We start from the raw sequence: 13011 nt of genomic DNA, 5'->3' as shown, positions 1-13011 counted from the left end.
GGGAAGGTTATTCCAAAGTTTCGGTGCAACAAAGCTGAAAGACCTATCACCTTGTGTGGGTAATGTTTTAACTTTAGGGGGATCTAGTACCAAACTATTATTAGATCTTAAATTATAATTTGATCGATGATTTCTTAGGGGCGACTAAGTCACATATCTGACTTTTATATATAAGATGGTGCTAAAAGACTAATTGCTTTGAATGTGAGTAAAAGTATTTTAAAATGAATTCTATATTTAACTGGCAGCCAGTGCCAGTGCAAAGTCATAAGAAGTGGAGTGATATGGCAGAATTTGCTTTCTTTTAAGATGAGTCTTGCGGCAGCATTTTGCATTCTCTGCAGTTTTTCTAGTTGGTATGATGGAATATTGTAGAACAAACTGTTACAATAATCCAGTCTTGAAGAAATAAACGCATGAATCAGTGACTCCGTAGATCCCTTGGATAGGTAGCGTCGGATATGTCTAATGTTGTAAAAAAAATAGAATGCTGGTGAGCACGTCTTAGTAATCTGGGAATCCATTGACAGCTTACTGTCTAACCACACACCAAGGTTCTTCACCGGTTTCTCAGCAACCAAAACTTTTCAGCCCCAATCGTTAAACAGTCAATGATAACCTTCTTTAGTTGTTGTCTTGTCCCGATGACAAGGAATTCTGTCTTTTTATCATTTATGAATAATTTATCCCTTGATAACCAGACTCTAATGTCTTGCACACACAGTTCCATAGCTTTCAGTGCGTCATCTTCACCATGATTGCCGTTTGGACGAAAAGATAGATATAATTGAGTATTATCGGCATAGCAATGTACACTTGGTTGATGTGCTTCTAATACATTGAAAAGTTCACTTGCGTATAGTATAAACAATAATAGTCCCAAGCAAGAACCTTGGGAAACTCCCCTGTACTGAGACATGTTGCGATCTTCCTTCCAGATAAGATTTAAACCAATTCAACACTACCCCATTTATGCCAAACTTGGTAGTAAGTCTTTGTATTAGGATAGTCGTGGTCAACTGTATCGAAGGCTGCGCTGCGATTTAAAAGAACAGGTAGCGTGACCTGCTGTTTGTTCATATTTAAGAGGATGTCAGTCACAATTTTAAGTAAAGCAGTTTCGGTACTGAGACCCTTTCGGTATGACGATTGCAGGCTTGGATAGAGGTTGTTGGCTGATACATGAGAATGTACTTGGTTGCAAGCAGCCATCTCCGTGAGCTTGGACACAAATTTTAAGTTGCTCACTGGTCTTAGATTATCTAAAGCAAAGTCTACTCCAATCTTCTTTAGGAGAGGAAATACCATGGCATCTTTCCATCTTCGCATGGAATTCGGCCTGAAAGTACTTTTTTTAAAGTCGAGATTGTTCCATGTTAAAATGTACTTGATTCTTTTTACTCCAGTGACATATCAGTCTTCTATTATTTCAGGCGACAATGTAATTTGGAAACAGGTGATGCTTACCTTCTCCGTCCTTTACTGCGAACTATTTCTATTACTAGGGTTCAACTGGATTACATGGCCAGTGAACCACTTTGAGTTACACCCTGATAGTTAATTTTGTTGAAATATAAGTTTTTTTTTTGTGAAAACGTTATCCTCCATTATCTCGCAAAACGCCAGTTTGAACAACCGTGACACAGTGGTCGCAAAACACGACCTAGTTTTCCTCTGCGTGTTGCGAAATTGTCGTTAACTCTGTGAAATGTGAAAATGGGGTACAACTTAAAACATATATGTAGAGAGACCGTGTGCCCTGAAACATTGTGTTTAGGAACGTCCGTTTTGTCAGGACATGCGGTTAAAGAGAAGTCTTTTATGTGTAAATTACTTTTAATCAGTACCTCTATTCACAAAAAGACATTTTTTACCAACACAACGTGTATTTTTAAATTTGTTCCCGTGCTTACTTTGGCTTGACTTTTTTTCAACTACTCAGTTTTTCTTTTGAAAAAGAAGGCAACCAACAAAAATATGTGCGTCATTCATGTTGGCTTCCACGATTGTCATTCGAAATGGGCAATGACGCGTGAACTAACCGAACAAGACTTCCATACCAGAGGGAGTCAATCCCTTTGTGAAAGCTGAGGAACTCAGTGAAAACGAAAATATGTAACACGTAAAGAGGCCTCGTCGGTTATCTTTCTTTTGTAAAGCACGCAGGAAGCGGACTGAAAGCAACAAAGAAAAGTAGCGGAAACACGATATGAGCGGTCTCGAGTGTTTTCCTAGCATTTCTTCAGTTGTGCTCCATCCGCTTCCTGCGTGCTTTACGCTCCAGAACAGATGACAGGGGAGGCTTATTAATTTGTTTTTCTAATAAAAAATTTGGTAATTTCTTCACGCATTCGGCTAAAAAGTTTCGGAAAACTTTATTTGCTAAAACCTTCGGGTGGTGTCAACTGTGCATTTGTAGTCTCATAAATACGCTAAAACAAACCAATCACAATCCTTGTTAGAATGGTTTAAAACATTTTATTGGTAACCTCTTTTAATCGCTTAATGTCTGGATTCTAGACTTGCCAGATATCGATAAGGTCTAGCGATTTTATTTTAATCTGAACTTCCTTAAGAAAGTTTTTTTGTGTTTTTGGTCTTCCTCCATACGCTTATCAGTTTGCACGTTCAACACCAAATTGAAATCGCCATCCAAAACAATCTCATCGCACTTAAAGGACAGGAGGCGCCAGAGAGTTACAAAAAAAACGGATTAAACGTCATCATTTTAATATCAATTTTCAAATCTACTAGGATAAATCTTCCTTCCGGATCGGAAAATTGTTTCACGATTTCAAATTGAAAATTGTTGTTAAACATTATGCACACTCCTGCACTGGAGCTGGAGGCTTCAGCGCTATTAAAAATCAGTAGTTGTAAAACTCCACTTTGATGATCACAGTCATTCATTTCCTTTGGTGCTTTGGAATATTCCTTTTTTTTTTTTCATTCTAAGCCAACGCCTCTTACAAGTGTTGGATAGGCCCCTCACATTTAGAGAACAAATGACACCTTCGTCAATGACCCTAACAATTTCTAAACCTGCTCCGCATTTTTCCACTTCAGCGTACAACGTTTGGGTAATCAGATTCAAAGTTTCAGTAACTTATCCGCGTTTCGTCCTTCTCTATCACGTTTCGTTAGCACTGAGGAATGTTCGTTTAAGTAGGGGCACCCAACGAAAATATACTTCAAAACCACTTAAACATACCATTGTTAAACGTATTTTAGTATTTAAACGCAAGAAACAGGCATTTTTTATCCCTTAAAAATTTTTCATCTGTTCGGATTCCCTAGCTGAAAGTCTAGTGATCCGAAAATTATAGGGATCAAAACTTACCTTTTCGAAAATTTCAGCCAGAAAAAAGGCTCCAGATAATTTTAGGTGACCTTTTTAGGGTAAAAATCCGTTAAAAATGGGCAATTATACCATGTTTTAGATTTGTTCGAAAATCCTAGAACAGGCAGGCAAGCAAGGAATTTTACAACAAATGTTCCGAAAATTCTAGATCTCAAATCGTCTTCCGAACAGGTATTTTCCGAAAATTGACGTTGGGTGCCCCTGCAGCTGTCTAAGCTTCTTGTTTTTTATCTCTTGCGGCTTGTCTTTGTTAACAGATTTGCATAATGTTTATGCGTGCCCTAGCTTTTACACCAAATTTACAATGACAAAAACGTGGCAAATTAGCAAGGAAGATTCGTAATGCAGTGACCTGAATAGAGGAACATTCAATACGAGCGCGTCTAGGCTTAAGTTCAGTTTGGGTATATTATCCACAAAGTCATGATATGCACTGGTACCTATGATTAGATTTCTCTCCACTTCCTTTGCATCCATACCTTTCTTTCGTGCTACAAACATTGCCTTAATCAGATCTCTTCTCTCTGGTTGCACTTGCGTATTATAAAATGGAAATTTCACCACCTTTCTCAACCTTCCAATTGGCTGTGAGTACATTGTCCCTATAATCTAATCAGCAGAGGAATCGTGCGATGATCGATCGAGGCCTGCGATGTGCGTGGCTTACCGAATTAATGAACGCCGGGCATGAAGCAGATGTTTTCAACATCTTTTTTTTTTTTTCCTGTTCTTAATTCAGAAAGCTTCGCTTTTAAGAGATTGATTTCATTGTCCTGGAGAACCTCATTCGCCTTAGTGTGCTTTAAAAAATTCATGTCCTGGAGTTATTTATCCATGTTTTCTTGGCATTTCGTGCGGAACTCTGCCAGTAGTTTGCTTGGATTCACCTTGAAGATCTTCAATTGAATCCCACTGCTCCAATGATTTTTTTCACCTCACAAACAGTTGCATTCACCCTTTCGATTTCTTCAAGATGTTCAAGTCGTGCCTTTGACAATGTGACATCTCATATTGGAGACCTCCGAAAAGGTTTTCCATTCTGGTTTCCGCTGAAGTGACACAATTTTTCCACGATGATATTGAACGAAACTTGTTGTCCGTTTCTTTAGCCGGTGCCTCATCATGGAGTAGTTACTCGTTGGCGAAGATGATTCACCGTCCTTGCGACGACGACGAGATTGAGGAACGTCTTTCACCTTGATTCCGTTTAGACATTTAGATATTGTTGCTAGTTTTAATCGAAAGGAATTTGTTTCACAGTGTTTGTCCCTTATGCAAACTTAAGGGAATCAGAGAGCCGCGGTTTTTCCACGACCTCAGTTCCGCCATCTTGCTTTAGTCCCAGGTGATTATTTCTTACATACAAATGCTTCGTCCTTCAGTTGCACCCAATTTAGTTTTTCCTTTCAAACATTTTTAGGGTAGGTTTTTACGTTAACAGTTCTTTGCATAGCCAAAATATCTGCGAAGGCCATTCACAGAACAGTACTAGTAATCATGAAAAAGGACCAAATGTTGTTAGTTCACTAGTAATAATTTTTAAATTCTAATTGAATATGGGAACTTCGCATGGAGATCCGGCCTGAAAGTACTTCTTTACACGTGTGTCCGAGATTGCTCCATGTTAAAATGTACTTGAATTGATTTCTTTTTACTCCAGTGACATAGTAGTATTCCATTACTACAGGCGACAATGTGATTTGGAAACAGATGATGCCTACCCTCTCTGTTCTTTCAGTTATTGCGGCCCATTTCCAATACTAGGGCTCAACTGGATTACATAGGCAGCGAGCCACTTTGAGCTACACTCTGATAGTTTAATTTTTTTGAAATATAAGCGAGGTTTTTTTTTCGAAACTGACGTTATCATTCCACTATCTCGACAAAGGCCAGTTTGAGCAACCGTGATCCAACGGCCGCCAAACACGACTTTAGTTTTCCTCTGCGTGTTGCGAAATTGTCCTAAATTCTGTCAAATGTGAAAATGGGGTACAATTTAATTAAAGCGACACGTAGAAAGACGGCATGCCCTGAAACATTGTGTTTAGGAATGTCCATTTTGTGAGTACATGCGGTTAAAGAAAAGTCTTTTAAGTGACTGTGAATTATTTAGTACCTCTATTGACAAGGGTGAATTTTTTTACCATCACAACCGTGCTCATGTTTTGGTACAAAAATTCAAAGAGCAAATGAGGCTTTCTTTCTTTTTTTTCCCTTTCTTACTATAATTGCTTGAGTTTTATTTCAACTACTCAGTTCTTTCTCTCTAAAAGGCAAACAACAAAGATGTGTCCGTCATTCATGTTTGCTCTGACGTTTGTCATTCGAAATTGGCAATGGCAGATGTAACCGAACAAGACCCAGGGAATTCAAAATCATTCAATTACCCAGAAAATGACTTGTTTTAGACTGAGAGGAAGAATACTCTTGCTGCACCTAGAACACGTATCTTAGATGGTACATTTCTTTGCAATACTTTCCTTGCGGGGAAAATGCAAGCTGAGATTTTGGTCAAAAAAAGCATGGCCTCATGGTCAGTGTGCTCGACTCCGGATCGAGTGGTCCGGGTTCGGGTCCTGGCCGGGGACATTGTGTTGTGTTCTTGGGCAAGACACTTTACTCTCACGGTGCCTCTCTCCACCCAGGTGTATAAATGGGTACCGCTGAATAATGCTGGGGGTAACCCTGCGATGGACTAGCATCCCATCCAGGGGGGAGTAGAAATACTCCTAGTCGCTTCATGCTACAGAAACCGGAGATAAGCGCCGGGCTGGTGGGCCTCCTAGGCTCGTAGCGTACCTGCCTACCTCTATTTTTCGCGCGGTCAGCACATCGGAAATCCGCACAGAAACACTTGCTACGCAGGCGTAAGTTGCCTTAAAGATCTTTCACAGTGATTCAGGTTTCTGGTAATTTGTCCATAATTGACAACGAACTCGAACAACATGGAATAATCGCGACTGAGATACTTACCATAGCAGTTGTTACAATTCGGGGCGTTTTAATTGAGTTCCACAAAAGAGGGAGTCAATCGCTTCAAAACTGAGGAACTGAAAACGGAAACGAAAATATTTTAAAATAAAGAATTCTTGCCTGAGATCTTTGCTCGAGCACGCAGGAAACGGATGGAGCACGAAAGAAGAGTAGGGAAACACGAGACGAAGTCGAGTGTTTTCCTTGCACTTTTTCAGACGTGCTCCATCCGCTTCCTGCGTGCTTTACACTCCAAAACAGATTACAGGCGAAGCTTATTAAATATTTTTTTTTAAATAAAGAATTTGTTAATTTCCTCAAGCATTCGGCTAAAAGTTTCGGAAAACTTTATTTTCCTAATCTTACGAGTGGCGTCAGCTGTGCATTTGTACTCTCATAAAGCACGCTGAAACATACTAATCACAATCCTTGTTAGAATGGCTTAAAATATTTTATTGCTTAAACACCTGTTTAACCTCTGTTAATGTCTGGATTGTAGACTCGTGAGATATCGATAAGGTCTAGCGAATTTATTACAACAGGCCATTTGCAACAAACTGGTCACATGACTGAAAACTGGTAAACTTAAGGCCTGGACTTTATAAGTTCCAGAAATGAAAAGATCGTGTTGAAAAACTGTAAACAAAGACAAACAACTGATAGATATTAACAAGTGGCTAAGGGCGAACATCCCTGGTAACAAAACAATTTACGAAATAGAGAAGGAAACGCGGATTACTTTACTGAACTTTGAACTTGTACAAGCCGAAGCGGAAAAATGCGGAGCGCGGGTTTGGAAATTGTGAGGATAAAAAGATGCCAAACTAGCAAGGAAGATTCGTAATGTAGTGACCTGAATAGAGGAACATTCTATACGAGCGCATAGGCTTTAGTTTTTCGGGTATATTACCCACATGATATCAGGGGCACCCAACGTCAATTTTCGGAAAATATCTGTTCGGAAGACGATTTGAGATCTAGAATCTTCGCAACATTTGTTGAAAATTTCTTGCTTGCCTGCCTGTCCTAGGATTTTCGAGCATCTAAAACATGGTATAATTGCCCATTTTAAACGGATTTTTACCCTAAAAAGGTCACCTAGAATTTTCGGCAGCCTTTTTTCTGGCTGAAATTTTCGAAAAGGTAAGTTTTGATCCCTATAATTTTCGGATCACTAGACTTTCAGCTAGGGAATCCGCTTAGATAAAAACTTTTTAGGGAATAAAAATATGCCTATATCTACTGTTTAAATACTAAAATACGTTTAACAATGCTATGTTTAAGTGGTTTTGAACTATATTCTCGTTGGGTGCCCCTGATGATATGCACTGGTGCCTATGATTAGATTAGATTAGATTTCTATCCACTTCCTTTGCATCCATACCTTTCTTTGTTAATTTCGTGCTGCAAACATTGCCTTTATCAGATCTCTTCTCTCTGGTTGCCCTTGCGTAGTATAGAATGGAAAATTCGCCGCCTTTCTCAACCTTCCTTTGGCTTTGAGTACTTTGTCCCTATCTTCTCAGCAGAGGAATCGTGCGATGATCGGTCGAGGTTGTTTGTTGCCGGACGTCCTGCGATGAGCGTGGCTAAACAACTCAATGAATGGCATGAAAGTAGATGTTTTCAAGAGTGTTTCAACATCTATATTCCTCCCGTTCTCAATAAATGACGTACGTACACAATATCTGTGCAATTTTCGTTTTTTTTTTTTTTGGCTCCAGTACGCTCATAAGCTCTGGGGGTTTTCATGAAGAGAATAATTTTCAAGAGAGTGGAGTGATTTTATTCTTGTTCTTCACAGAGCTCCGCTTTTAAGAGATGATGGATTTCATTGCCATTCTTGTCGCCGCAGTGTTTGTTTGGTTTTTTTTTTAGTTCATGTCCTAGAGTTCTTTACCCATATTTCATGGCATTTCGCGCGGAAGTCTGCGAGTAGTTTTGATTCACCTCGAGGATCTTTACTTGTATCCCACTACTTCCAATGATTTTTCCACCTCACTACCAGTTGAATTCACTCTTTCGATTTCTTCAAGAAGTTCGTGCCTTTGACATGACATCTCAGATTGGACACCACCGAAAACCTTTTCCATTCTGGTTTCCAAATTTGTCCACGATGATACTGAGCGAAACCTGATTGTTGTCCATTTCTTCGGCCAGTGCCTTATCATGGGGCAGTCGCTTTAGCGGCGATGGTTCATGGTTCATTTATTTCACACTATTTACATAACATTAACATAGAAAGAAAAGCATAGTCACAACACATGGTTACAAGATAAAATAATTACAGAACAGGTTATAAAATGTGTCTGGTGGTCAAAGTAGCGAAGGCTTTCTAGTTGACCACCACACATGGAGTCACCGTCGTTGCGAGGACGACGATTTTGAAGAACGTGTTTCCCCTTGATTCGGTTTACATGTTGATATTTTAATCGAAAGGCATAGTTTGTTTAACGGCGTTTGTTCCTTTCAAACTTAGGAGAATCAGAGAGCCGCGGTTTTTCCACGACCTTCCGCCATCTTGCTCAAGTCCCCGGTGATTATTTCTCTCTCACTAAATACTTCGTCCTACAGTTGCACCCAAGTTAGTTTCATGTAAAACATTTTTGAAGGATGAATATGGGAACTTCGCATGGAAATCCGGCCTGAAAGTACTTCTTTTTAAGTCCGAGATTATTACATGCTGAAATGTATTTCTTTTACTCCAGTGATACATCTGTCTTCTATTATTACAAACGTTAATGTGATTTGGAAACAGATGATGCCTACCTTCTCTGTTCTTTATTGCGGCCCATTTCCATTAATAGGGCTCAACTGGATTACATGGTGAGCTACACTCTGATAGTTAATTTGTTGAAATATAAGCGGTTTTTTTGTCAAAACATTATCCTTTCATTATCTCGCAAAAGGCCAATTTGAGCAACCGTGACCCAATGGTCGCCGAACACGACTTAGTTTTCCTCTGCGCTGTACGAAATTGTCCTAAACTCTGTCAAATGTGAAAATGGCGTACAACTTAATTAAAGCGATACGTAGAGAGACGGCATTCCCTGAAACATTGTGTTTAGGAACGTCCGTTTTGTGAGTGCATGCGGTTAAAGAAAAGTGTTTTAAGTGTAAATTGTCAGTTTAGTGCCTCTATTAAAAACCGTCTGCATTTTTTGGCACAACAATTCAAAGAGCAAATGAGGCTTTCTTGAAATTTCTTCCTGTGCTTACTTTTCCTTGAGATTTTCCAACTACTAGTTTCTTTCGAAAAAAGGAGGAGGCAACCATTCATGTTTGCTCTCACGATTGTCATTCGAAATCGGCAATGGCAGATGGAACCGTACTAGAACCAAGGAATTAAAAATCGTTCATTTACCCAGAAAAAGACTTGTTCAGGCAGGAAGAATACTCGAGCTGCGAGTGCAGCAAGGATCTTAGTACATTTCTTTGTAATACTCCGCGCACCTTACATGTAGCAACTTGAAAAAAACCAAGGCTGGACAACGTAAGCAAATGACAGTGAACCTTTCATTTGTCTCGGTAGCAAACGTTTCCGTGCGGGGAACATACAAGTTGAGATCGCGGCCAAAAAAAGTATCGAACCATTTTTCATGCGACCCACGGAGACACTTGCCACGCAGGCGCACATGGACTAAAAGATCCTTCACAGTGATCCATTTACAACGAACTCGAAAAACATGGATTAATCGCGACTGAGAACCTTACCATAGCAGTTAGTTACAAGTGGGGCGTTTTAATTGAGTTTCATACCAGAGGAACTCAATCGCATGAGATCTGAGGAACTGAAAACGAAAAAATTTAACAAATAAAGAAGTCTCGCCTGTGATATTTTCTGTTGTAAAGCACGTAGGAAGAATATAGAACACGAAAGAAGAGTAGGGGAAACACGATAGAGACGCAGTTAAGTGTTTTCCTTACACTTTTTCAGTCGGGCTCCATCCGCTTCCTGCATGCTTTACACTCTAAGACAGAATCAGATCACAGGCGAGGCTAATTAGCTTGTTTTTATAATAGAGAATTTGTTCCTGAATTTCCTCACGCATTCGGCTAAAAGTTTCGCAAAAACGTTATTTTCCTAATCTTATGAATGGCGTCAGCTGTGTATTTGTACTCTCAAAAAGCACCCTAAAACAAACCAATCACAATCCTTATCATTTTATTGGTTCGACCAAAGCTTTGAAAATGTCAGACTATCAAAGTTTACAAACTGAAAAGCAGGTTCGAAGTTTAACAGGCTAAAAGACGAGCGCAAGTAGTTTTCAGTCTAAAATCGGGGATCGAAAAAGAAAATTGGTCAGTAAAATCCGTCAGAATTTTGGCTCATTAATACCTGACCGTTATTGGTATGAGAACTGGAAAACAATCTGCTTAATGTGCTCCAGCGGTATACATATATCTTGCGTGAAATTTATGGGAAGAAGATCCCCAGAGCAGATCACAGGCGATGCTCTTTTCTGTGTTTTCTTTTCTTTCTTTCCTTTTCTTTCCTTTTCTTTTCTTTTCGGAAAAACCATTTTTTCTAAATCCTACGAGTAGCGTCAGCAGGGTATCTAGACTCTCATAAAGCATGCTGTTTTAACAAATCAGAACGCGCGTTATATCGAAACTTTATCATACTGAGCCAATTGATAGGCACTGGGTAAAATCCTCAAAATGGCGAAACACTAAACACTAACCGCTGCATGCCTTGAAAGATTTGGCCAAGGTACTTCAGGTCGAATCACAGCTATGTAAACAATTATGATTTTAATCGGACAAATAAATTTGGAATATTCAGCCAAAAATAGACGTGATGTAAGAAACGCTACCATATTGGGTTTTTCTCCAACAATTTAAACCTGAAGGATTTCCCCCCCTAAAATAATCAAAGATCATTAAATCTAAGCCTTTAATTATCATTTAACAGGGCCTGTTACTTGAAAGGTTAATCAAGAACTGTTCCGCCCTGTACGTGTGGGGTGAATTTTCGATATTCCATCACGTACGTTATTTTTCCCCTGATCCCAGAAAAGTTTTTTTTTTTTACAAATTGTCGTGACCAACTGGTATCATAGTTTGATCTCTCTTTACAAGAGAATTGTGTCTATATTTTTACCCTTTAACGCCTTATGTTTTCTTGAATTATGAACGGACTATGCCGGTTTGTTTTTGAAGACAATTAAAGTAATCCTTCAATTTATTCATTAATAACACCTGCATCAAGAATGGGATGCATCAAAGGTAAACCTCATATAGCGTATCTCCCAGGTAGAAATTCAATGCGTACATGAAAAAGAATGCACTGTCGGTTGTCAACTGAGGAAGGCGGAACAATCATTAGTCGACGAGCTTTACTTTTACGAAAAGCTGAGCTGGCAACGTCAACAGGAAATTTGTTGACTTCGGAAACTCTTTGTTACCCATTTTCTCGCAACCCAGTCCATTCACCCCAGCCGAGGCCTCCATCGTCTTGTAAAATCGTGCGGCGGTAGACAGAGTAAGATCTATACGCCTCGCCGCCTCATTCTCTAGACTGAACTATGAAGGAAATACTAAATAAAGATAATCCAAGCAAATTAAAGCCGGATCTTTGCGGTTTATGGCAAACGCGAAGCATAATCTCTCTCTAATAACAAGACAATTACATGTACGTGAATTTCTTCGTTCTACTTGGGGGAGCGATGATCCTCCAAATTGGTTATTTCATCTCTAGGACCGTGAAGATCAACTCTGACCTCTGAAGACCTACCCCATGGACTACTGATCTTGTTTTTGAGCAGGATTGTCGTACTGCATTGTAAAGGAAGCCGTCAATATATTGCGTGCGATTGCAAAGAGAATTGCTGGCATTGCAAGTTTATGGTTACCGACGTGTATCATTGATGTCGAAAAGTAATTTTTGCAAACCACTTGCAGCAATTAAAGAGAAATTCCAGCGGTCGATGCCAAAGAGGAACATTCAGCCGTCAACACTTTTTGAGAGCGTCGACAGAAATCAAACTGGGGAACAATAAGAGGGGAGCTTATTAGCAGGGGAACAGGGATTTTATTTCTTACTCAGTTTCACCGCGGAGGGAACTTCTTGTTGTTTGTACAGAAAAAAGTGCAACAGACAAGTTAGAAGACTCACAATCAGTTATGTTTATTGGAAAAGACGGATACTGAAATACTCCAATAGCAATATGCAAGCTTAACAAATAAACCCAATACTTTTAACGATGGTGACGAAACGTGTCGTATGCAGGAGAAAGCTGTTGTAATGAAATTCTACATAGGCACTACTAGGAAACTAAATGTGCCATGAACAAGAAAAATACACCTCTCCAGGACCAAGTAAAACTGATAGTTATGTCGATTGAAAACTAAAATGAATGGAACAAGTGCTGCAATGCCAAAATGCAAGTTCCAACATTTGCAGATTAAGTGTAATTAACGTTTTGGAAAAAAGGGAACCTCAAATAGTATGACAGAAAATTTACAGTTGAGGAACCTCAAAAAAGAAAGGGGAACCTCAAAAAGGGAACCTCAAAATAGTATGACAGAAAATCTTAAAGTTGAGACGTAAGTTCAAAGGAAAGATGGAGCTTTTTTCTGAGAATTTCAATATTGTAAGACGAAGTAAGCGCATGTAATCTGTTACGGCCGGTTTTGTTGCTCTCGCCCTTGACGACTGACCCACTGGATCTAAC

This window comes from Montipora capricornis, chromosome 3 (assembly GCF_036669925.1).
Source record: "Montipora capricornis isolate CH-2021 chromosome 3, ASM3666992v2, whole genome shotgun sequence".
Lineage (NCBI taxonomy): Eukaryota > Metazoa > Cnidaria > Anthozoa > Scleractinia > Acroporidae > Montipora > Montipora capricornis.
The sequence above is the reverse complement of the archived record's forward strand: the minus strand, read 5'-3'. Positions refer to the sequence as shown.